This window comes from Caretta caretta, chromosome 11 (assembly GCF_965140235.1).
Source record: "Caretta caretta isolate rCarCar2 chromosome 11, rCarCar1.hap1, whole genome shotgun sequence".
Lineage (NCBI taxonomy): Eukaryota > Metazoa > Chordata > Testudines > Cheloniidae > Caretta > Caretta caretta.
The window spans coordinates 26671757-26694537 of record NC_134216.1 but is presented as its reverse complement, the minus strand read 5'-3'; the positions used below and the strand labels follow the sequence as shown (position 1 = coordinate 26694537).

The 22781-nt window shown below is 41.3% G+C and overlaps 2 protein-coding genes across 8 annotated transcripts in view; both read right to left on the bottom strand.

Annotated features, from left to right (window-relative positions):
* Positions 1–6468, bottom strand: part of LYPD6B (LY6/PLAUR domain containing 6B) — a 132781-nt gene extending 126313 nt beyond the window's left edge. For 4 of the 5 annotated variants that reach the window (XR_007359113.2, XR_007359114.2, XM_048869165.2 and 1 more), the window contains exon 1: positions 6111–6465. The gene's annotated coding sequence lies outside the window, so the exon portion shown is untranslated. Of the gene's footprint in view, positions 1–6110 lie in introns of all 5 variants that reach the window. The other variant, XM_048869166.2, reaches the window with a different exon arrangement.
* The window catches only part of KIF5C (kinesin family member 5C), a 148401-nt gene that overhangs the window by 7443 nt on the left and 118177 nt on the right, over positions 1–22781 (bottom strand). For 2 of the 3 annotated variants that reach the window (XM_048869160.2, XM_048869162.2), the window contains exon 26: positions 12581–16422. The exons of the other annotated variant lie outside the window; for it this stretch is intronic. The gene's annotated coding sequence lies outside the window, so the exon portion shown is untranslated. Of the gene's footprint in view, positions 1–12580; positions 16423–22781 lie in introns of those variants that run through there. 3 annotated transcript variants of the gene reach the window in all.

Here is a 22781-nt window from a genome sequence, read left to right as displayed (position 1 = left end):
TTGTGTTTTAAGAGATTTTCCTTATTAGGTTGAAGGACTTTAGGCACCAATCGCCAGTAAGAAGCTAACAAGTATGACTAAAACATCAATTGTCTCTTGAAAACAACTGTATAGCAAAGGGGCCTTGATTTGTAAAGGCCAGTCCACCATCAGAATGACAAGCACAACACTGACATCTCCCTTCTATCCCTCAATCCCTAATAGCAGCAGCAACAACAAAAAAGGGAAATGAATAGTCTAAATCAGAAAACACCCCACTCCCCCCAGAAAACCTCTACTGCAAGTAGAGATTTTATCCCCAAAAGGAAAAAGTGCCAGAGACCCATTAAGTGACCTAGGGCCTTCACTACGAAAGTGCTCATATATTATGGTGATGGACAAGGCTGATGAGAGGGGGGGAACAAGTGAAAATTGTATCAGGGCCCCAAGCTTGAGGGTCCCCAAAAACATATGTACTGTCTGTGTAAATTAAGTGAAATGAGAGGGAATGGGGCCCCAGCGAACATGATGTAGTGGGGCCCCAAATTTCTCTCAATAGACCTAGTGATGGGTACCAGGATATACCACCAAAATGTTTTTTTCATGTGACCTTTATTTCCCTGATATGTAGTTGGTCATGTCCCCTCTCCCCATTAACTTTATTTCTCATTATTAATTATTTGTATTACCTTAAGCGGAGGTCATTGATTATTTTTGTCAAGGCCCAAAGTTATTGGTCAAGGTATAGTCAAGGTCCAGATTCCAGAGAAGAAAATTAAAACAACAGCAATGATAATAATAAGTAAATAAAAATATCTTGAGGTCCATTCAAAGCATCTGGCAGTCCGGATTTGGCCCACAGTCCACCTACTTATGACCCCAGACTTAGAGACTTGTAGCCCCCGTCATGGACCCAGACCCCATGGTCCTAGATGCTAAACAAACATAGAACAATGTCTCTCCTTTTTTCCTTATATGGCATTTGCTTTGCAGAAAAAGGCATCTCCAGAGGAGGATCAGCATTGTGCTGCTCCATACAAAATAGGGGAGTAAAGCTTATTTTTAATTTATACTACAGCAGTCTCAGATGGTTCCAGTCAGGAATCAAGGCCCCATTATTCTAGGCACTGTGCAAGCACAGAGTGAAAGAAAAGGAAAAAAGGAAAGGATAGCCTCTGCACCAAATAAAGCAGCAGAATTAAGTGGATGAGAATTGCATGATGCGTATCAATTCCACTCTGCTGTGCCAGGTAAAGCACCCTGCTTTAGTGTCGCTCAGAGGACAGCATTATCCTTCATTTCTGGATTGTCCAAGACCAAAGTGATGAAAGTAGGAAGGGAAGATGACAAACCAGAAATGAATTATTACTAGGGCTATCAAGCAATTAATCGCGTGATTTAAAAAAAATTAATCACGATTAATCATGCTGTTAAACAATACATTACCATTTATTTTAAATATTTGTGGATGTTTACTACATTTTCAAATATATTAATTTCAGTTACAACACAGAATACAAAGTGTATAGTGCTCACTTTATTTTTATTACAAATATTTGCACTATAAAAAACAAACAAAAAATTCAATTCACCTCATATAAGTACTGTAGTGCAATCTCTTTATCATGAAAGTTGAACTTACAAATGTAGAATTATGTAAAAAAAACTGCAATCAAAAATAAAACAACGTAAAACTTTAGAGCCTAAAAGTCCACTCAATCCTACTTCTTGGTCAGCCTATTGCTCAGACAAACAAGGCTGGTTACAATTTGCCAGAGATAATGCTGCCTGCTTCCTGTTTACAATGTCACCTGAAAGCGACAACAGGCATTCGCAGGTCACTGTTGTAGCTGACGTTGCAAGATATTTACATGCCAGGGGCACTAAGGATTCATATGTCCCTCCATGCTTCAACCACCATTCCAGAGGACATGCATCCATGCTGATGATGGGTTCTGCTTGATAATGATCCAAAGCAGTGTGGACTGACACATGTTCATTTTCCTCATGTGAGTCAGATGCCACCAGCAGAAGGTTCATTTTCTTTTTTGATGGTTTGGGTTCTGTAGTTTCTGCATCAGAGTGTTGCTCTTTTAAGACTTCTGAAAGCGTGCTCCACACCTCATCCCTCTCAGATTTTGGACGGCACTTCAGATTCTTAAACCTTGGGTCGAGTGCTTTAGCTATTTTTAGAAATCTCACATTGGTATCTTCTTTGTGTTTTGTCAAATCTTCTGTGAAAGTGTTCTTAAAATGAACATGTGCTGGGTCATCATCCGAGACTGCTATTACATGAAATATATGCAGAATGTGGGTAAAACAGAGCAGGAGACCTACAATTCTCCCCCCAAGAAGTACAGTCACAAATTTAATTGATGCTTTTTTTTTCAAATAAAACTAGCATCATCAGCATAGAAGCATGTCCTCTGGAATGGTGGCATGGAAGGGGCATACGAATGTTCAGCATATCTGGCATGTAAATACTTTGCAACACCGGCTACAAAAATCCCATGAGAAGGCCAGTTCTCGCTTTCAGGTGACATTGTAAATAAAAAGCAGGCAGCAGTATCTCCTGTCAATGTAAACAAACCTGTTTGTCTTAGTGGTTGGCTACACAAGAAATAGGACTTAGTGGACTTGTAGGCTCTAAAGTTTTACTCTGTTTTGTTGTTGAGTGCAGTTATGTAACCAGGAAAAAATCTGCATTTGTAAGTTACACTGTCACAATAAAGAGATTGCACTACAGTACTTGTATGAGGTGAATTGAAAAATACTATTTCTTTTGTTTACCATTTTTACAGTGCAAATATTTGTAATAAGAAATAATAATATAAAGTGAGCACTGTACACTTTGTATTCTGTGTTGTAGTTGAAATCAATATTGAAAACGTAGAAAAACATCAAAAATATTTAATAAATTTCTGTTGGTATTCTATTGTTATAAGTGCAATTAATCACAATTAATTTGAGTTAATTGTGTGAGTTAACTGTGCTTAATTGACAGCCCTAATTATTGCATGACCTCACATCACACAAAATTCATCACATTTTGACAGAGGTATCACATACTGAGAGATGTGCTCTTCCACTGACTTGCACAGGGAAACAGAGCTGCCTAGTGTCCTGCAACTCATGTGACATGGATTTGGCAACTCCGCCACACACAAATAGCAGGGATTACTCTGCAGTACCATCTCCCTGCCACCTGGGGCCACAGCTGCTCCCCCTTCCCTCTCACTGTTCCCCCAACTGGATCTGAGTGGGGACAGCTGTAACAGAAGGAATGGTGGGACAGAAGTTGAGGGGGACCCAGTGCCAGTACTGGGCTATCCAACATCTTCCCCGAAGAGCCCCCGAACACCCTCCCACCCATTCCAGATGCAGCTGCTAAGCTCCACCTCCCCACACTGCTTGGGAGTGTGACTAAGTCAAAGTTTATAGTGGATATGCAAATATGCTCATTAAAAAATTTGCACAGAATGTGTGATGCTACCAAAAGTCCAGCAACCTGGTATCGCTGACCACATAGCCTCTCCAAGCTGAAAGGTTCTACAGTCAAATGGAGGGGTTTCCTAATAGGTTTAACCTTTGTTCACATTAGCACGTTTCTTTCTTTCTTTTCTTTTTTTTTCCTCCCTCCCTCTCTCTCTCTCTCTCTCTCCAGGAACTCTGTCAATATACCTTCCATGGCACCCATGTAACTGACACAATGCCTGTGTGAAAGGGAGCATTCCCTGTCCCCTATTTCACATCTACAGATGGGCAGGGGAAAAGTCCTAGGAGGATAAATCCACTGGGTGGAGAGGATTGCATTTTGCCACTAATAGGAGGTGACACTCTCTCTCCCAAAGAGACCCAACAGTGCAGGAGGAGAAGTCTCATCTCCTGCAGTTCCTGTACCTTTCCCCTGAAGCAGCTTGTAGAGGCTGCACTAGCTAATCACCATCCACAACTCATTGACTCTCCTCTCATCTCTGCTGCACCCATCCAGCAGAGAATGAGAGGGACAAAGCATGCACCATCTGGAGCCAGCAGGGGGTGGAAATCATCAGATGTGCTCCCTGGATCAACATGCTGGATCCATCCCATATAAGCTGATCACAGGATTTACTGGACTCCCTACAGTTAACATCCTATGGATAAAGAAAAGGAGGACTTGTGGCACCTTAGAGACTAACAAATTTATCTGAGCATAAGCTTTCGTGAGCTACAGCTCACTTCATCGGATGCATTCTATCCAATGAATAGAATGCCAGATGCCAAGTGTGCAAGACACAGCTCTGATAAAGCCGGGCTAACACCAAGTGCCCTATCACTGTCTACTTTGGGAAGGATGTCATTAAAGGGAAGGAACTGGCTGCAAAACAGAACACAGTAATTGTTGTGTTGGGAAATCTAACCCACTTAAAGTGATCAAAGGAGGAGAAGGAGAGGGAATGGCTCCTGTGGACAGAACTGGTAGCTAAGCTAATTGTGCTGATAAACTGGAAGAGCAAACCCATACCAAACATGAAGCACTGGCCTCTTCACCAGGGCCAAATGGGACAACTCCCTTCATCCAGACTATAAAATGAACATCTACAATTACATCTGGATGCCATTACTAGAACTACATAGGAAGTAGATGACCTTGTGCTACCCACTTCCTGCACAAAGCGGCTTGATTATTTGGATAGGGTGACTAGCCAGAGTTGGGTCATCCTCCATCTACTTTTGTATTCTCTGTTTTCTGGTCTGAACGTCTGTTTTCATACACTTTCAAGGGAGTTCTTTACCTGCTGTCATAATTTTAATCACAAGTTTTACATTTTGGGGTGTTTTTCTTTGTTTGCTTTCCTTTATTTTAAAATCTAATGCATTTATTATAAACCCCAATTAATCAGTTAATCTGCTAACATTACTATGACCAGGTAAAGCACTATCAGGTCCAAAGGAGTAGTAAATGTAATAATATATACAAACATCTCATAAAAATAGGACATCTGGTTTATACTTTGGATTTAAAGCATTTAATAATGAACACCTGATGCCCTTCAGATTTTCACTCACACTCTTGTTTCTTGAATGTTAAATAAAGTTTCTGTCTCATTAATCCAGAAAATTTAGATCTGATCTCTCTCTTTGAAGTAAATGCTGTCTGCTTTCCCATGTATTATATGCTACTACAGTGGCTATAAAAAGAATGGTGAATTGTACATGGCAGACAAATGGATAGATCTGTGAGTAATGGAGTGTAAGGTTATACGGGATGCCCACATGCCTTGAATGCACTGAGAAGCATGAGGTCAAAGGCCAAGTGATTTCAACAATCCCAGAAGCAAAGGGATCCTACATAACTGCACTGTTTGACACAGTCCATCTTCTGGGAATTACTTTGTTAAATGTTTAAAGCCTGTCAATGGGAAAGGCACAGTGTGATCTGATTGTTAAAAGCAAAGGCCTGTGTGCTTCTATTTCCTGATCTGACAATAATTCACTCTGACCACGGACAAATTGCTGCACCTGTACCTCAGTTTACCCCCCTAAAAAACAGAAATAATACTTACACATTCCACCTGAATTGGGGGGTGGGAGAGTGGGGAGCACTTCCCAATCCTAGGCTAAATGGTGCTGCAGGACTCAGACGCAAAGTACAGTACTAGTAAAAACGAACCCTAGCGAACCCTTCCCTGGCCAGGCAGATTGCCCCTGTCATAAAGCCCATGTGAAACACAAATAAAGTGACGGCTGACTCGCTTGGGTGTGAAGTTTTCCACGGCAGCGATTGGCCGAGCTGTGCTCACAAACCGCAAGCCCGAGGCAGGCTCGCCGTTGTTGCTAAGCCGGCCGAGAGCCCCGGGTGGAAACCCAGCGCCCCGCCAGTGACAGCGGCCAGCCCGGGCTCTGGAAGGGAGCGGGCCCAGCGGGAGAGGGGGGCCAGCAGGACCGACCCTGCCCGCTCAGAACCGGTCCCAAAGCCCCGCGGCCGCCGCCATCCGTCACACCCAGGCGCCAGCTGCCCGCCCCAGCCCCGGGGAAGAGAGTCCGACCGGCTGCGAGCTGGGCAAAGCCGGCAGAGCCGGGAGCGCCCCCCACAGCGGCGCCGGGAGCCGCCGGCCCAGCCCCGCAGCGGCCCAGCCCTGAGCACTCACCGGTTAGCGGCAGCCTCCCGGCTCTCCGAGCGCCCCTTGCAGCGGCCGGGGCTGCCAAGCCCCTTCCCCGCCAGCCCCCAAGGGGCTGGGGACCGTCTGCGGCTCGGGGCCGGAGCGCGGCGCGAGGAGGCAGAGGGGCGAGCGCCTACTGGAAAACCCGGGAGGGGGGCGGGCACCCCCGGCCGCGCCAGACCCCGGCCCGCTGCCCTCGCACACACGCGCCTCGCCCGGGCGGCTGCTCAGCCGGGGCGGGGCCTGCTCCCTGCCGGGGGCGGAGCAGGGCGGGCTCCAGGTAAGGAGCGCCCGGTGCCAAGTGGCTGCCGGCTGGGGCTCGGAGCTCCGCGGGCCGAGCTGTAGAGCCTGGCCGCAGCCGCCTCCTCCCGTCTCGGCGAGCTACCGTGAAACCCCGAGGCGCTGGCGGGGCGCCAGGGGCTGCATGGTCCAGAAGGCAGGGACGAGGTCCGTCCCCGGGGCTACGCGCCCTGCCCCCTGCAGCGAGAGAGGGCCGGGCCGGGCCCCTGGGCATTTCCAGAGTGCTGCTTAGCGGGGGGGGAAGGAGCAGGAGGCGCCAGCTCTGCCATGGGGCAAGGCTGCCCTGGGACCTCCCGCCCCTTTCAGCAGGGTTTGACAGTACTCGTCATGCTTGTGGGTACTTGGCACAGGCAGCTGGCCCCTAGCAGCGGGCACCCAGCCTAGCTGGGCTAGGCTTGCCACAGGAGAATGAGCCAGCCCCCAGGCACCTGCGAGTTTCTTAGTGCCTAGGTGGCTGGGCAGCAGTTAGTCAGCTCAGGAACAGCTGGGCCTGAGGTCAGGCCATGAGGGCTCACTGAAGAATGCAGAGGAAGCTCCTGAGGAGAGGGACTGCTCCAGGGAGCTGGTCAGCGAGTGCCCCAGGAAATGAACTCCTAGAGGAGGGGTGTGACACTCTGTGTCTCGGGGAACATCCTGCACCCCTATGTTCATCCTTATGATTGTGTGGTACCAATGCAAAGTTTGTCATGTCGGGTGTTTTCGGAAGGCTCATGATGCACTGACCATTGTTGTGATAGTAAAGTTACAGGTTGTAATTTCACGTATATAGTTATGAGGCTGAAAAATGTGTCCTTGGGGCTTAAAACAACGCCAGGCAAAACTCTCCAGGAGCAGAGGGGCAGTTCACACCTCATCAGGGCATGTATGGGACAAACCCAGCCCAGGCTCACAGGAAAGAAGGACACTGGCCTAGGCAGCAACAAAGGATCTGTTGGGCGCTTGAGTGAGTCACACCCCCCCTTCCCTTGTCCAGTTTGGGACTACAATGAGGTAATGCTCACTTGACTTTGAAGGGGGAGGAGGGGAAGCAAAGCCAAGAGGGAAGAAAGAACATGATAAAAGGGGGACACGTTTGCCATGCTCTTCCTCTCTCTTCCAACTCCATCTACAGACATCACCACCAAGTGCCTGAACCGCTGATCAAAGGGAAGAGCCTGGCTGAAGGATAACCAGCCACCCTGTAGTGAGAAGCATCTAAGTTTGTAAGGGCGCTGAAAATGTTAAGAGCAGCTTAGAATACATTTTGCTTTTATTTCATTTGACCAAATCTGACTTGTTATGCTTTGACTTATAATCACTTAAAATCTATCTTTTGTAGTTCATAAATCTGTTCGTTTATTCTACCTGAGCAGTGCATTTGGTTTGAAGTGTGTCAGAGACTCCCCTTGGGATAACAAGCCTGGTACATATCAACTTCTTTGTTAACTTGATGAACTCATATAAGCTTGTAGTGTCCAGCGGGCATAACCGGACACCGCAAGATAGAGGTTGCGTGTCTCGGACCGGAGATATTGGCTAGTGTCATTCGACTGCAAAATCCAAGCAGCTTACATGCTAGAGGCTGTGTGTGAACAGCTCAGGAATGGGGGTTCTCACAGCAGAGCAGGGTAAGGCTGGCTGCCAGAGTCAAGGATTGGAGTCAACTAGCAGGTAACCGGTCCAGATAACAGCAGAGGAACATCACAAGGAATTCTCAACCTTTTTCTTTCTGAGGCCCCTACAACATGCCAGAAAACCTCCAGAGCCCAGCAATGGATGGGGGAGGGGGAGACTCTGGCATAGGTGTAGTTTAACTTCTATTTTGGGTGGGCAGGGGCCAGCAGGGCTCAAGCCACCTCCGCCCCCAACTCATCTCAGCAGGCCACCCACTCTCTAGCCCTGGGTGGTGGGGGGGTGCAACTAAAAATTATAACTCAAAGGTGGGGGGCTCAGCTCAAAAAGTTTGAAAACAGTTTAGGGAGAGGGGTACCTAAGGGCTGTGTGGGCAGGGAGGATAGTTCAGGGAGAGGGTAGCTCGGGCTGCAAGGAGGGGGTAGTTCAGGGTGCAGGAAGAGGGGTAGCCAGGGGTTGTGCCTCCCCTGCGGCTGTAGTCCCTGTTCCCCCAGGGCTCTGCCAGCCATGGAGTTGGTCCCCAGCCCAACAGCTCTTACCGGCTGTATGAGCAAAGGAGGCTGGCAGCTGAGCAGCAGCTTCAAACCACTGCAGCAGTAGGAGATGAGGGAACAGCGCCGTTGTCTGCTCCATGGTACCAGCCAGAGCAGCAGCAACTGTCCCATACTGCCCGGCTCTGGCTGCCCACCTTGACATGGCCAAGGGGCAGGGAGTGTAGAGCCGACTGTGACAGGACTGCCCTACTCTTAGACTGCAGTTTGGGGGTGGGTAACACCCCCGTGCTCCCCAACTCTGCCCATGGGCTCAGAGCTTCTGCCCTGTGGAGGGTGCCAGGGAATCAGGTCTTCTGCCTCACGGGAGGTGCTTGGGCTCTGGGTTTTAGCTGCAGGGCCCTGTGGGGGCTTGGAGCTCCAGGGCTACAGAGGAGCCGCCCACAGCAGCCAGGAGCTGTGGAGGGACCCCTGCTGTCCACAGCAGCTGGGAACTCCAGGGGCCCCCAGCGGCCACGAGGGGGGACCTTGAAGCTCCTGGTTGACTGGGATGAATTCACAGAGGTTGCTGGAAGTCATGAATTCCTCTGTGAAAAAATTGTGTAGCCTTAATTATGACCCCGCTGTGAAGGCTTCCTCTTGTACCAGGTTGTGGCCTTTTGTTAAATAAACTAGACCTCTAAAAGCCTCACTGAAGTAACCAAAAGACCATTAGGAGAGGCTGAGATAAGGATACAACTACTTTCTGCAATGGGCTGTCAGGGTACGCTCCAGGGAGACTATGCATCATAACTATTTCATTGCTAATTAAAGTACCGTTAACCCATTTGTCATCCTTAGGCTTCTGAGTCAACAGCCCATTGCAATAGAGAAGGGACAATTTACATGCCTCTGAATTATATTTTAGGCTGTCCAAAGATTCAGGCAAAAACCACACCATTAGTTTACACTTAGTCAAGGGTGCTGGAATTTTTTTTTTTTTTTTTAAATAATGGAGGTGCTGAAAGCTATTGAAACAAACTGTAAACGATGTATATAATGGAAACAACATCAAGCCAGGGGGTGCAGCAACACCCCCAGCACTCAGTTCCAGCACCTATGCACTTTGTTCACATCTTTAAGATTATCTTCACAACCACATAGGCTAGAGACTTTTTTATTTTAAATAAAAATTCAGAGTATTTCTGGCATTTGGCTTCTTGTAACTAAAACCAAAATCAACTCACCTGTCCCCTATGAATCAGAGTGTAGGGGTTGAATTGGGCTATGTATTAGCTTTTATCTGCATCACAGTTTCAGGACTGCACATCAGCTAGTAATTACTTCATTACTCCTAAACCTGAATGTTAAATCTTGAACTTACTTGGGGAGTTATCTTGCTTTACTGACCATGTATTGTTAATTTAATCTGAGCTGGATACCGCTGCCAAACCCACCTAAAATCAAAACAGTGGCATGAACACACTTAATCTACCTCCTCCCCAGTTTAAAGTTCCTAATCTTGTAAACTTTTCCAAGTATGTCTACTTGGAATCCTGATGAGTTGGGAGGGAGGGTCTGATAATGCAGAAAAAATTGCTGGATGAAGGCTTAAGACACATTTCCAATTAATTCTACAAACTGTAGTTGAGAAAATGTATAGAAAGACATTTCATTTTATTAGCCTGATCAGTTTTCAGAGTCGCAGAATTAGAGTGAAAAAAGAATGGAGTCTTGCAACCAAAAATTAAACTTTTTTTTTAAAGCTAATGCATAAGATAGGTTAGTGAGGTACATATATAGAACAATTGGTTATTTTTATTAAATGGAGAGTTAGTCTCAAACTAGATGTGTGGCATATTACAAAAGTGACTTACAACATAAATGTGTTGTGTACCATGCTCCTTGAACTTTAATATTTGTTCAGTTAGGTGGGAATCTGCACTGACTTTAGGATGGAATGAAAGAACAAATGTAAATTGGAGCCAGTATTTTAAAGTAAATATAGTGCTGATGAAAGGAGCTGTCTTGACAGCCCAGGTGACTGAAGCCATAAGAGATCCAGCATGGGCAGTGCGAGTGCACATTTAACCCACCAATGACCCTGCTGATCACCAAACTGTCATCAACTGAACTTTACAGACAACACTTTTTTGACATTAAGGACTGAATTGTCTACTAATGTTTCTGTTTCGGGACTGAAGAGCTTCTCTTTGCAAGACTGCTAAGCCAAATATTTTGCAGTTCCCATTTAAAAATTATATTGGCCTTCAATTTAAGCACCCAAGTTTGGCATGGTTAGAAGAGAAATGTACTGTATTATAGCGTTCCCAGTGTCTTGTCAAGGATACATTCTCATCTAAACTGGTAGCTTTAGGTGGAATTAACATTTGAGTACTTGAACTAATCTCTTCTAGAGATACAAAAATCTTATCCTTTGCTCTTTATTGCAGTTTGGCAAACTGAATTTTGAAAAGGAAGTGGAGAGAGGGAAGGTAATTAACTGATGCAATCCAACCCTCTGAACAAGAAAACTGTTGGGATAGTCCCGCAAGCCTTTTGCTGTTATTGAACTTGTCCTCCAGGCACAAGCTGATCTGTGGGGGCTTTTTTTGTGGGGGGGGGGGATGTTTGGGGGTTTTTGTACCTGATGGGAAAATATATTCTCTCCCCTCCTAATAAGGCAATTCACAATATCTGCCTTTGCTTGCAAGGCTGGGGAAAAAATGCCCAGGATTGAGTTTCCTGATGTATTCTCTCTAACTCCCTAAAATGGGAAAACTTCCTCATGCTGCTGAAGTGAAGCTGTTTGTTCTGTATACATGGCTTTTGAGCCAGCATATAGAAATTATTCCCCATACACTGAAAACTAGTAAGAAAAAGTGTTTAAATTTAAGCATCAAAATAATCAATTGTTAACTCCCAGATTTAATGGCAGAATAACCTCCATTCCCACAGTGATCAGCAGAGAAACAGACTGGAAAATAGTCTATCCAAGAACAGGATTATGTACATATACTTTAGCTGGTCAGTGGCATAGTAGTCAGCAATCAGAAGGCCAGCAGCTGAAATTTGCAATGCCTACTGTGAAGTAAGAGGCCTTCATCTGGCATTGAGCAGCCATCATGAACAAGGAGCTGCCTATTGCTGACAGAAGAGCCCCCTGCCCAAGAATACTATTTTGAGTGTTTAAAGGTTGGTATGGATCCCAAATGAAGCAACAGAATGGAACATATGGTGAAGATTCAAGTGATGATGAATGTCAGCTCATGCACTTTTTCAACAGAAGGTATGTTTATACAGGAAAAAGAAGACCCGCGGCAGTAAGTCTCAGAGCACAAATGTCTACACAGCTATTTTTACCTTGTTTGTGTGTGAGCCCTTTGAACACATCAGTTGACCTAGGCTCTGAGACTCGCTAACATAGATTATTTTGGGGGTTTTTTTAGTGCCTATGAGTATCCAGAGAAATAATCAACTTTCATATCAAGCCTAAACTCCCTCGCAGTTTAATTCTAAAGTAAGTGTTTTAGTGCATCATTTAAACACAAATTTAACAATAAATATCAAACATTAGATAGCTCAGAAAGGGAAGTCGTGAGGATGCAAGAGCCTTCCCCCTTGCACTGTGTGTGTAGAGGCTTGCTATAATTGGAGCACAGAAAGCAGACGGTGTCACTATGATTAAGCTCCCTAAAGGGGATAGAATCAGAGAAGGACGATGCCCTACCATCTTTCCCTCACATATGCCAACCAGCAAAGCACGGGTGGATGGAAGATTTGGGTGGGGAGCTGGAAGGGAAGAAGCACTTCCAGCTCCCTACCCAGGAGGTAGAGTCCCCACACCCGCATATGCTCCCCCAGAGCACATGGAAAAACTTTTGAGTACCTCTCACACCTTCGGGGGAGGATTAAAATGCAGACGTTTTTCTAGTGCTCCAGTACATTTATACAGCTTGCCACAAAAATAATTAACTTCCATAATGCCAGGAGCTGAGATTTCTTGGTGAAAAAAGCCAAAAAGACATGTCGGCACTACAGACATTGTTAATACATGCCACAAACACAGCATACAAGAAAGTTTAATTCAATTTTATTTTCCACTTCAACAATTTTTAAATGATACATCATGCAGTCTGCCAGTGTATCCATACATCTTTAATAGATAGTATTTTAGAACCAAGTTTAAAAGATTTATCCATGGAAGGGGGAGAGGGATTCAGATCTGCTGTTAAGAGTTTAATACATTACAGCATCATTTGCTGTAGTGGCAATTTATTCCCCTTGTTACCACCAAAATGTGTCCACAATTTAATTTTTCCTAAAATGAATACTACTGTACAGATACACAGAGCCCAGAAAATACACATCTGCAGTACACATTACACACTTTACAAACTAGACACGCATAATTCTACAGAATGCCTCAGTCCCCATAGTCCTCCTGAAATGAAAAGTATTTCAAATTGACAAAGTTGTTTAAGACAGGCTCTGAAGTGGTGTTTCTGTATTTGTTTAGCAGATATTTGTGTGTTTTTCAGTTCATAAAGTCCTTAAAGCAAAAAATCTCAGCAAGGGTCAATTAAGATTACCCTGCTAGTATGATTTAATGATTCCCTTTCTTGTCATGGGTATCTACTTTATATTATAAAAAGTTATTTTCTCCTCCTTGCTGTCCCTGCTCCCCCGCAACAGAAAATTATATTCACGCTATTGTATGAAGCCACAGTCCTCAAACACTTATTCCTTTCAGATATATGGAATCCAAAGACTAATTTGGTTTAGTTAGAGATTTGTTCATATTTAATGAACTGATGAGGATAGCACTCTATTTCACATATTCTACAGTTATAAATCTACCTGAGAACTGCAAGGGTTTGTTAATTCCTGGTTCTTCATAAACTGAAGTTTAAAAAAGTCACTCAGAAGTCTGTTTTAGACAGACATTAACACACTTAAGAATCTATTTTTAAAAAAGTTTCCAATACATTCAGGATTATCTATTCTCACCCTTGTTTGGTGAAATACACACTTGGTTGCACATATCAGCCAAGATCTTTCCAGCTTTTAAAGCATTCCTTACTTTCAGCAAAACCAAAAACACATTTCAATAAATAAATGATGAATTTAAGGATAAAACACAAGATAATAGAACTCATTAGTAAAAAAAAACAACAGAGCAGGAACATGCTGTTAATTAGTAGCAAAATGAAAAATGTGCATTTTAGTTCCATATTGCAAATCAATCCATGAAAGTATCCCCATTATCTTAGTAAAACTTGTCCTGCATGAGTTTTACATATGAAATTTAATCTAAATTATCTAAATCAGTTTCCTTGCAAACAAACATCTAGAATAAATATGAAATTTGACATTCAAAAAGGAAAGAAGAAGGAAGCACAACAGCACTAAGTGAAATAGCAAAATACAGACTTGAGCTCTGAGTTTGAGCTTGAGCTCATGAGCAGAGGCATGGTTTCCATTTGTATATACAATATGTAAGATACTGTAAAAGTAGTACAAAAATGTTGAATGCAAATTATGTAGGATGAAATTAAACTGTTACCTAAAACAGTCTTAAGAATGGAAGATACTAGCAGCAGTATAAATTATAGCAACACATTCATGAGTTTAAATTATGTAAATTTTCAATCCTTCATTTTGAGGATTAGAGTATAATATACCTCTTCAACATTTCAGTGATAACGTGATCAAAGGCAGGATCTAAAAGTTAACTCAGACACTTAAGTGATCTAAGCTAGATGGACTGACTGGCTGATCAGCACTAGCATGATTATCTAAGAGACATCAGAGCTAACTCATCAATGAAACTGAAGAGAACTATCTAAACTGTTATGCATAACAGGATGGATTTTGCTTTTTGTTCTGATGTGGAACCTGGGCTTTGTTTTTAAGCTAGAAGAAATTTTTAAATATAGCTGTGTGACAGATTTCAAATCAAGGAGACAGGAAAAACATATTCTACAGTAGTCCAGTTATAGGACTTCCATGTATGAAGAAATAATACAGAATGTTTGATGTATAATAAAATGATAGTAATTCATAGTTGGCATTCCTCTCAGACAACGTCTTTTAGAAACAAAAGAAGAGGAGATTTGATATTTTTTTACATATACACATTGTAGCTATACACAGCTATTAAGATAGCACAGGGTAACTTTGAAATAGTCCCATTACTGGAAATTGCATATGACAAGTTCACAGTTCATTTTCCTGGTGGTGCCTATGCACATATTTAAAGAAAAATAAAAGAAATGAAACCTAGAAAAATACAAAATAAATTAAATGCAAATTTGAAGTCTTTATTAAATACTTTTAACAAAATGCTCCCCAAAATAGTGCAACATTTAAAAAAAATAAATTAAATCCAACTTACTGTGCTATAATTGAGAGCTTTCTAAATAATTTCTGTAGAAAAAAATGTCTGAAGTAAATTCAGAATCTTTAGATATTCTCTATAGCAGGTTAAATATTTTTAAATATATGTCTACCAACACACAGGACACATTCAGAACCCCAAAACTAACCCCAACATTAAATAAGAATAAACAGCAGCAACCAAGACTAAAGGGGTATAATCTCGCTTTACTCATCTTGAAATCTATACTGCTTTAAGACAGTTTGATATCCATATGTGAAACAAAAGCAGTAGGTATCCAACATAAGAGCTTTGACTTTGGCCCGCTAACCTAGCTTTTCCACGGTGAGTCCAGTGCCCACTGCTGTGAAGATGGAAACTTCATATCTGGCACTAAAAGAGAATGCAAAAAAGGCAAGTAGTCTCATTACTGGTTGAATGAGCTAAAGTTACCCAGAGGCAGATTTAAATATTATCAAGTTCCAGTATGAATTTATCATTTACATTCTTTGCCTTTGCACAATGCTGTATTAACATGTGCCATCTTCCTAAATTCTCTTTCCACAGCACAATTGAAGTATGTACCCCCATGCTCTCTTAGGAGCACTTAATAGAATTTTCTCTAGGTACCCAAGAGACGACTCACTCCCATTTCTGAATTCCAATATGAACCGATCAGGGCTTGCCAGAAACATGATGGGAGGGGGAAGCATTTCATTTTTTTCAAACCAAGATTTCTGCAGCATTTTGAAAACTTTCAGAATTTCATGATGAACAGTGCTTATAAACTCCTGGCTAGCTATCAAATTCAGGGCATACCCATCTCATCATAGGCAGAATTACAAGCAGATCAGATGTTATGTTAGTTCGTGTGATCACTGAACTCCAAAACGTAATGCTATACTAACAGATTTCTCTCCATTCCATAGTTTGATCTTTAACAGGTATGATAGTAAAGGATATTTTTATACAGGTCCAAAGATTTTACCAGGATATTAAAAATGCTTCTTTGGGGAAATTTACTTCAGAAAATGTGTTTAAAATAATTTAATCATATAGCAGCACATTTTCATCTCCTAAAAATATAAAATAAATATGTATATTATACAGTAAATCAGTCATGATAGAACACAATCAACTGCCTTTGATGGCACTTGGTCAATGAATGATTAACTCTTTGATGCCAGAAGTCAGGATTTACTGATTCCACAGAGTATTTCAAACAGCATCAGTGCCAGCAGAGAAGCCCCAACCTAACCAGCGCCAAGGGGTAAAATTAAGTCAATGGAAGATATTTTGAATGGCAGACCTTCTATTGTTACTTAGATGGATATGTTACAGATATTGTACAGGTTTCCAAAGAAGAGCTGAGCTGAACACACTTCTGTACACATGGAGATTCTATGAAGCTCAAAGTATTTGAAAACAGCGCACTGCAGATAGCTGTAGAAAGTACATGGACAGGACACAGAGCAAGTTGAAGAAAAAAAAATATCAGTGAATTAATGTCTGTCTTTTAACATGCTAAGTGGAGCCTGACCTGTCAAAAGAGGAGAAGAGAAAGAAAAAAAAAAGTTAGCGAACATTTAGGTCAGCAAGGGAACATTTATTGGGCCCAATCCTGTAAACAAACTACCCACATAAAGAACTTTAAGCACAGGAGCAGTCCAGATATCATATATGGGATTACTCATATGCTTAAAGTTAAATGTGCGTCTAAGCGTTTGCAGGATGGGGCCTTAGACAATAAGCTACGAAGGCAGGGGATTTTTTATCTATTTTTAAAGCCCCGAGTAGACAATTGGCACAATACATAAAGATATTAATAACCCTGGTGAAAATCATTCTTTTCCATCGGAAATATAATGTATAATATAATATAATAATAATTTAAATATTGAACCATTTACAATCATAGAGTACTTAATTGTTTTTTCCTCCTTTCCCCTCAACCTTTTCTATTGCTAGGTATATGGATATAACAGTAGAGATGTACAATTCAGAATGGGATATCTTTACTAACAAGCCCATTTGTCTAAATATTATTCAGTAAGGAACGTATCTGTATTTGAGTTTGTAACCACAGCCGGATGTGGATAAAGAAAAAGAAATCACATCCAAAGGTGCAATGTATGTCTTTACATAGAGAGGCTCCTCTGATTGTTCAACCTCTATCCCTCTTATCCACCACAAGTAATGGATCAAACAATTTAAGGAAACAAAGTTCAAGGTATATAAAACAGCCAAGTACAAGGGGGAGCTACTTAAAGTACATTAAAATAATTTCACAAACAGCAACTTGGAAGAACTGGCTTCCAAGAAAAATATTTGATTTTAAATCATGTAATAGGTTTCCCATTATGTATATATCAAAATTCCCAGTTTCATTTGCTTATCACTAAACCAATTAATATATTTAATACTTTTCTGCATGTCTGGTTATAACAATAATTGGAGATTAGCGGAAGATCAAAGTCCTGCTCCCAGGCAATCCAATTATTCTCTTTTTCTTGTAAGTTTGTTATTGTAAATAAAAAAAGAATAAATGCTGTTATCCAAAACGCAATTAAAAAGTCAATGGACCCAATACTTCTTTTTATCTGTGTTTTCAATACCAAAACACTGAAATTTTTTCTTTAAGTTTGCTTTGAAACAAATGCAAGGACAGTATTTCAGCTTCTATTCACTCTGCTTGTAAATTCTTGCCAACTAACCAGAGCAGCTTTTAATATATGCTTTTTATTGGTTGATTAAATAATGTTCTAGCTTGTGTAAGTATTGGGAGGTGCTGGGAACATACCACAGATTTCAGGATTAGGAAAAGGCACAGAGATACATGACTAGCCTATGTTTACACAGTATTTCATTCACACACATCCCAACACATATTGCTTTAATAATTCCAGTAGACCACGGAGTGGCATTACTTCTATTGTAAAAGTATTTCCATTTGAATTTCCCCACCTCTTACTAAATAAGGTGTCATGCAAATTTCAGCAAATATCAAGAAAAAGTGGGAGGAGCAGGGAACAAGCCACCTTGAAGACTGAAACATGAAGACATTCATATATCATCAAGGAAGAACTGAATACATTTGTAGGCTTCCTACCTATCGTTAGCTAGTCTGTTCGGTATTTCCACACAGTTAGTGGGCTCCAAGCACATCAGTTTGCTTATTTGTATATCATCATCTGGATAATGATTTCCAGGTTGCAGGTCAGTATCTGAGTAGTAGTGCTGGTAGCAAACAAAGTTTTGGGGAATGCTTTTGTGTTCATTAAGCTTCTCTCTAACAAGGTGGTTTGTGAGAGAGAGAGTTGTGAAAGCTTTTGGCTTTCCACACTTGACCCTCCATGGCTCAGATCCTCAGCAGCACCAGAGCTCTACTCAGTGTCACTTTTCTGCTCCCCTGATTCCTGGGACTGTGGAGGCAGATCCAGCCCCAGCTATAGTTAGAGCAGAATCAGGAATGCTCTAAACTATGCCTGGATGTCACAGCCCCCCAAAAGCCACTGAGCAGTCATGAATGGCCACAGTGCCACACTGCTCTGGGCATGCCCCCAAAACAAGAACTGCTACATTTTTTTCTCTTCTTCAGCACCCAGCTCAAAGTCAACAATGTGAATTACTACGGTCATACTTCAAGAATCTGTCAGGCCCTAACTTTTTGTGTTTTATTTATTCACTTTTTTTAAAAGCTGCTATTAATACAAATTATTTCTATAACTTGAAAAAACACATGAAAACAACTCATTTAGGTTTGAGCATTCCCTGCAGTGTTTGCAACATAGACAATTGCTTGACAGCATGAAAAGCAGAAAATGAAAACTGACTACTCTATTAGCATTGCCCAAACCAAGCAAAATGCAACAACCTCCTTCTCACCCCCTGAACCATCCCTTCTCCTCTTCACCAGATTAATGGAATAAGCCATTTGAAATTTGCAGTTTAAAAAAAATAACAACTTAAGTTGCATTTAGTAACACAAGTAGATTCTTTTATTTTAAATGTAGTTTTTAAACTTGGCCACGTATCTTTAAATTTCCTGGCTAAGCATCACAGAAACTAAAATGCTCAACCAAGTTCTGGTATTTGGGTTTGATTTGTAGCTAGTCAGGAGGAGACTGTGTGCATGCGTGGTGAGAAGATTTTTTATAAATAAAACAAAAATTTCCCACCACACACTTTTCCTCAAAAGTCAAAATTTTTAAATTCTAAAAATTTCGTTGAAATTCAAAAAAATTTTGAACAGCTTTAGTTTGATCTACTCTGAGTTTGTAATTAAAAGAATTGGTTCAGAACTGGTTAAGTAATTGTGGAACCAAAGTAGAAATTTTGAATTCCTTGATGTTCTGTCTCCATTACGCACTGGCACCAGAGTAACTACATTGATGTACTTACTTACTAGTGCAGACACAGTGCACAGTGAAGTGAAGATGACACTGGTTATACTTATCTAATAAATTAATGGAGTAGCCACACCAGCAAAAAAACCCACTTCTTATCAGTGCAGCACATCTACATTTGAGGTTTGCACATTTTGCAAATTTCTCTAATGTGGATAGGGTCTAACACCTCTGACATGATGCTTACAAAACACTTGACAATGGTTAAGCAGCTAGTCTGCTATGACTGCTACTTATGCCAATTATTTCCCTGTTCCCTTCTTCTCTTCATTCCCCTTCTTTCTTTCCTCCACCTGCTGTCTTGTCATATGCTAAGTAACTTGAACTAGAGACTGTCTTTTTACTAGATGTGTACAGCTTCTAGCACAATGGGACCACGATTGGGCAATCAAAGTCTTGATTGAGTGACTTGGTTTCTTTGTCCAGATCTAGTTTTTTATACTTGCACACGTTTGGATAAGCGTTGTACCACTGGAGCTAGTAGAAATGGCAAAAATAGCACTGACTTACCAACAAATGCTTTGCCATGCTGTGATTAATAAGTTAACATCAATGACCAGACCAACATCAATAAATGACTATTATCTCTAGTGTGAAATGATCAATGGCTATTAAGATAACTTCCCTCATCATGTCATAAAATTTCCATTCCGGAGACAGAGTAGGCTACGCCACTTAATAATAAACAGTTCATGTAAGAATCACATTCCTGTTTCGTTGCTGTTGAGAGATTATAAAGGAAGTTCAGCAGGGCACAATTTTATTTCACAAGTTCTAAAACAATTCAAATGATGGGGTGCCATGGTGATGATTTATCAGCTATGCTGTGAAAATAATCTGTGTAAGTATCCGTGCAAGACATTCCATTTTAATAATACACTGACAGTTATTCAGTGGCTTTCATCCAAATATCTCAAAGCATTTGGACAACTGTATCTAGCCAGGAATCATTTGCTCAGCCAGGTTGCAGTGTATTGGCACTTAGCTGCTGGGCCAAAGTAATCTCAGAGAGTAAATAATTTGGTAAATTGACCAAGGCATATTAATGGACTGGAGAATGAAGTTGCCCTCCTATATTTTGGCAATATAATTGAGTTAAAAGAAAAAAATTTAAAGCATATAGTTATATTCTGAAGTAGCAACTCTAAATATGGTAACACAAAGTTCCACATTTATTGTGTCAGTGACTTCCAGATCAAAGTTACTCAGCTGACCAGTTATTAACTGTCATATTCTAGGATCTGAAATTCAAGTAATGTCTTTTATGGCCCAAGCATAATGATCATTAAGAAATATTCCCCCTATCAAAAACTACCTTATATTACACATGTACCATTTTTAATAGGGTTGCATAGATGTAACAGAGTGAATTTGGTCCTGCAACTGGAAATTAAATAAAAATTCTATGGATGATGCAAGTACCAAAACAGAATCCTGCTCATAGCTGTGGTGGTTTTCTGTTCTAGTGAGATTAAAAACTTGAAAAGAAAATTAATATAAAGCATATATGACAGTTTTGTCAAAAATGCTGATTTGTTGAACCCAAAATGTTTTGTGAAGACATTTCAGGTTAGACAAACTTTCAAGAATCACCTCAATTTCATGCATAGCTGCTGATCCAGGGAACATGTTTTATTTCAGAAACATCATGTGTCAGTGTGTCCAAAATTTAAAAATTTCAGAATCTCTTTGCAGGAAATTTCCAGTTTCAGCCAGATTTAGTTCCGAGGTCTGTTGATACAGGGTGTTTAGCAATAGTGTGCTCCTGCAACATGGAAGCAGTGAACAGAGTGTCTCTGAGAAGATGACCGCTTCTGCAGTTCAGTTTGTTTGAGGGCTTCTTGCACCTGCTTTGTAGCAGATTTGATTTTGCCATTCATTATTGTACTTTTGTGCAGATGATTTCCTAAAGGCTCACTCATTATATGCCGATACAGTTTCTTCTTCCCAGAATAGTTCTTGTTGTAGAACTTCTTATGTGCCTCTTACTGAACACTTTTCCTTTGTACTTAAGTGTCGATGACAATACAATGAAGTTCTTAGGTTATGTTGCTGGCAAGACCAAAAAGCAAACTTCAATTAAGAATGAGCTAATACATGAAAAACCCCAGCAAAGGCTTGCCCATTTCATCTATAGCAAAAATATGCTGCCTGTAGCCACAGGGTTCAAGGCAAACACAAGCAGCAAAAACAACCCACACAGGATATTACAAAGCTTTAATGTGATTAGACGAATGGTTTGCATGCATGTATGACAAGAAACATTCTCAGCAAAAACCACACAGTATCCAAGAATGCTTAGTGCCTAAAGGAAACAGCAAACTTTCAAAAAAGAAACCAGAGAAGAGCCACAAAATAGCAGAATAAGAGCCGTTCTTAAGGGAGGGGAAAAAGTCAAAATCACTGGACAGAATGTAACCATCCCCCAGCCTCTTCCACAATTGATAGGCACCTGGCTAGAGTCCAAGTCATTTTAGTCAGTGTGATGGAACTGTACAGTTAAGTAAAGCTACTAACTGCCTAAAATAATAATTAGAATTTTAAAATTTCAAAGAAATAAAGCACTTTTAAGAGACCGTGCGTTACAAAATATGCTAGAGAGGATACATTGCTGGTCCTACCAGTAGAATTTGAAATCCTCATGACTAATTTAAACTGTTAGCTAATAGTTTTTCAATTGAAATCTGCCAGAAAAATGTAGAAAATATAAAAAAGCGAATAATATGTTTACAAAAAACTTATGTATTAACATCAACATCAGCATGGAGTTAACCATGTGAAGTCGTCAGCACACTGTCCCAGCACAATCCAGGCCACATTTACTAGAGTTTAAAGATGAATCTGCTGAGAAAGGGGGATAATCAGATGGCTAGGAATTTCCAGCCTTTATAGGAAACAAATTTGTGAAGCAGTCATGCACACAAAAAGGGGGAGGGGGGCTCCAACCAACCACATTTCCTCCCTTCATGAGCAATTCCTTTAAAAAAACATTTTCAGGAGCGTCATACTGGCTCCACCTGGTGCACAAATATTGAAGAACTTTCATGGTTCTCACTGCTTGACAAATGTTTTTAACTAGCTTCACATTCAAGGAGCTAACATAAATCAATGAAGAACGTATGAACAAACTATATCTGAGTTGGGATATTTAGCCACAATCTAAATATACAGACAAAAATTCCTAGATGAGGAAAAAGCCACATGAACATATCAAAGCTGTACACAGAGATAAATGCTTAGGCAAAGCTGAGAAAACAGAGAGGAGAGGAAACATTTAAAGCCAGCAAATTGATAAAAGGATTAGGCTTCACAGATGCATACATTTTAGGGTCAGAAGGGACCACTGTGATCACCTACTCTGATCTCCTGCATAACACAAGCCATAGGACTTCCCTGAATTAATACTTGTTTCACATCCAATAGCTAGAGTCGAATTAGAGCATATCTTTTAGAAAAACATCCAGTCTTGATTTAAATATTTCCAGTGATGGAG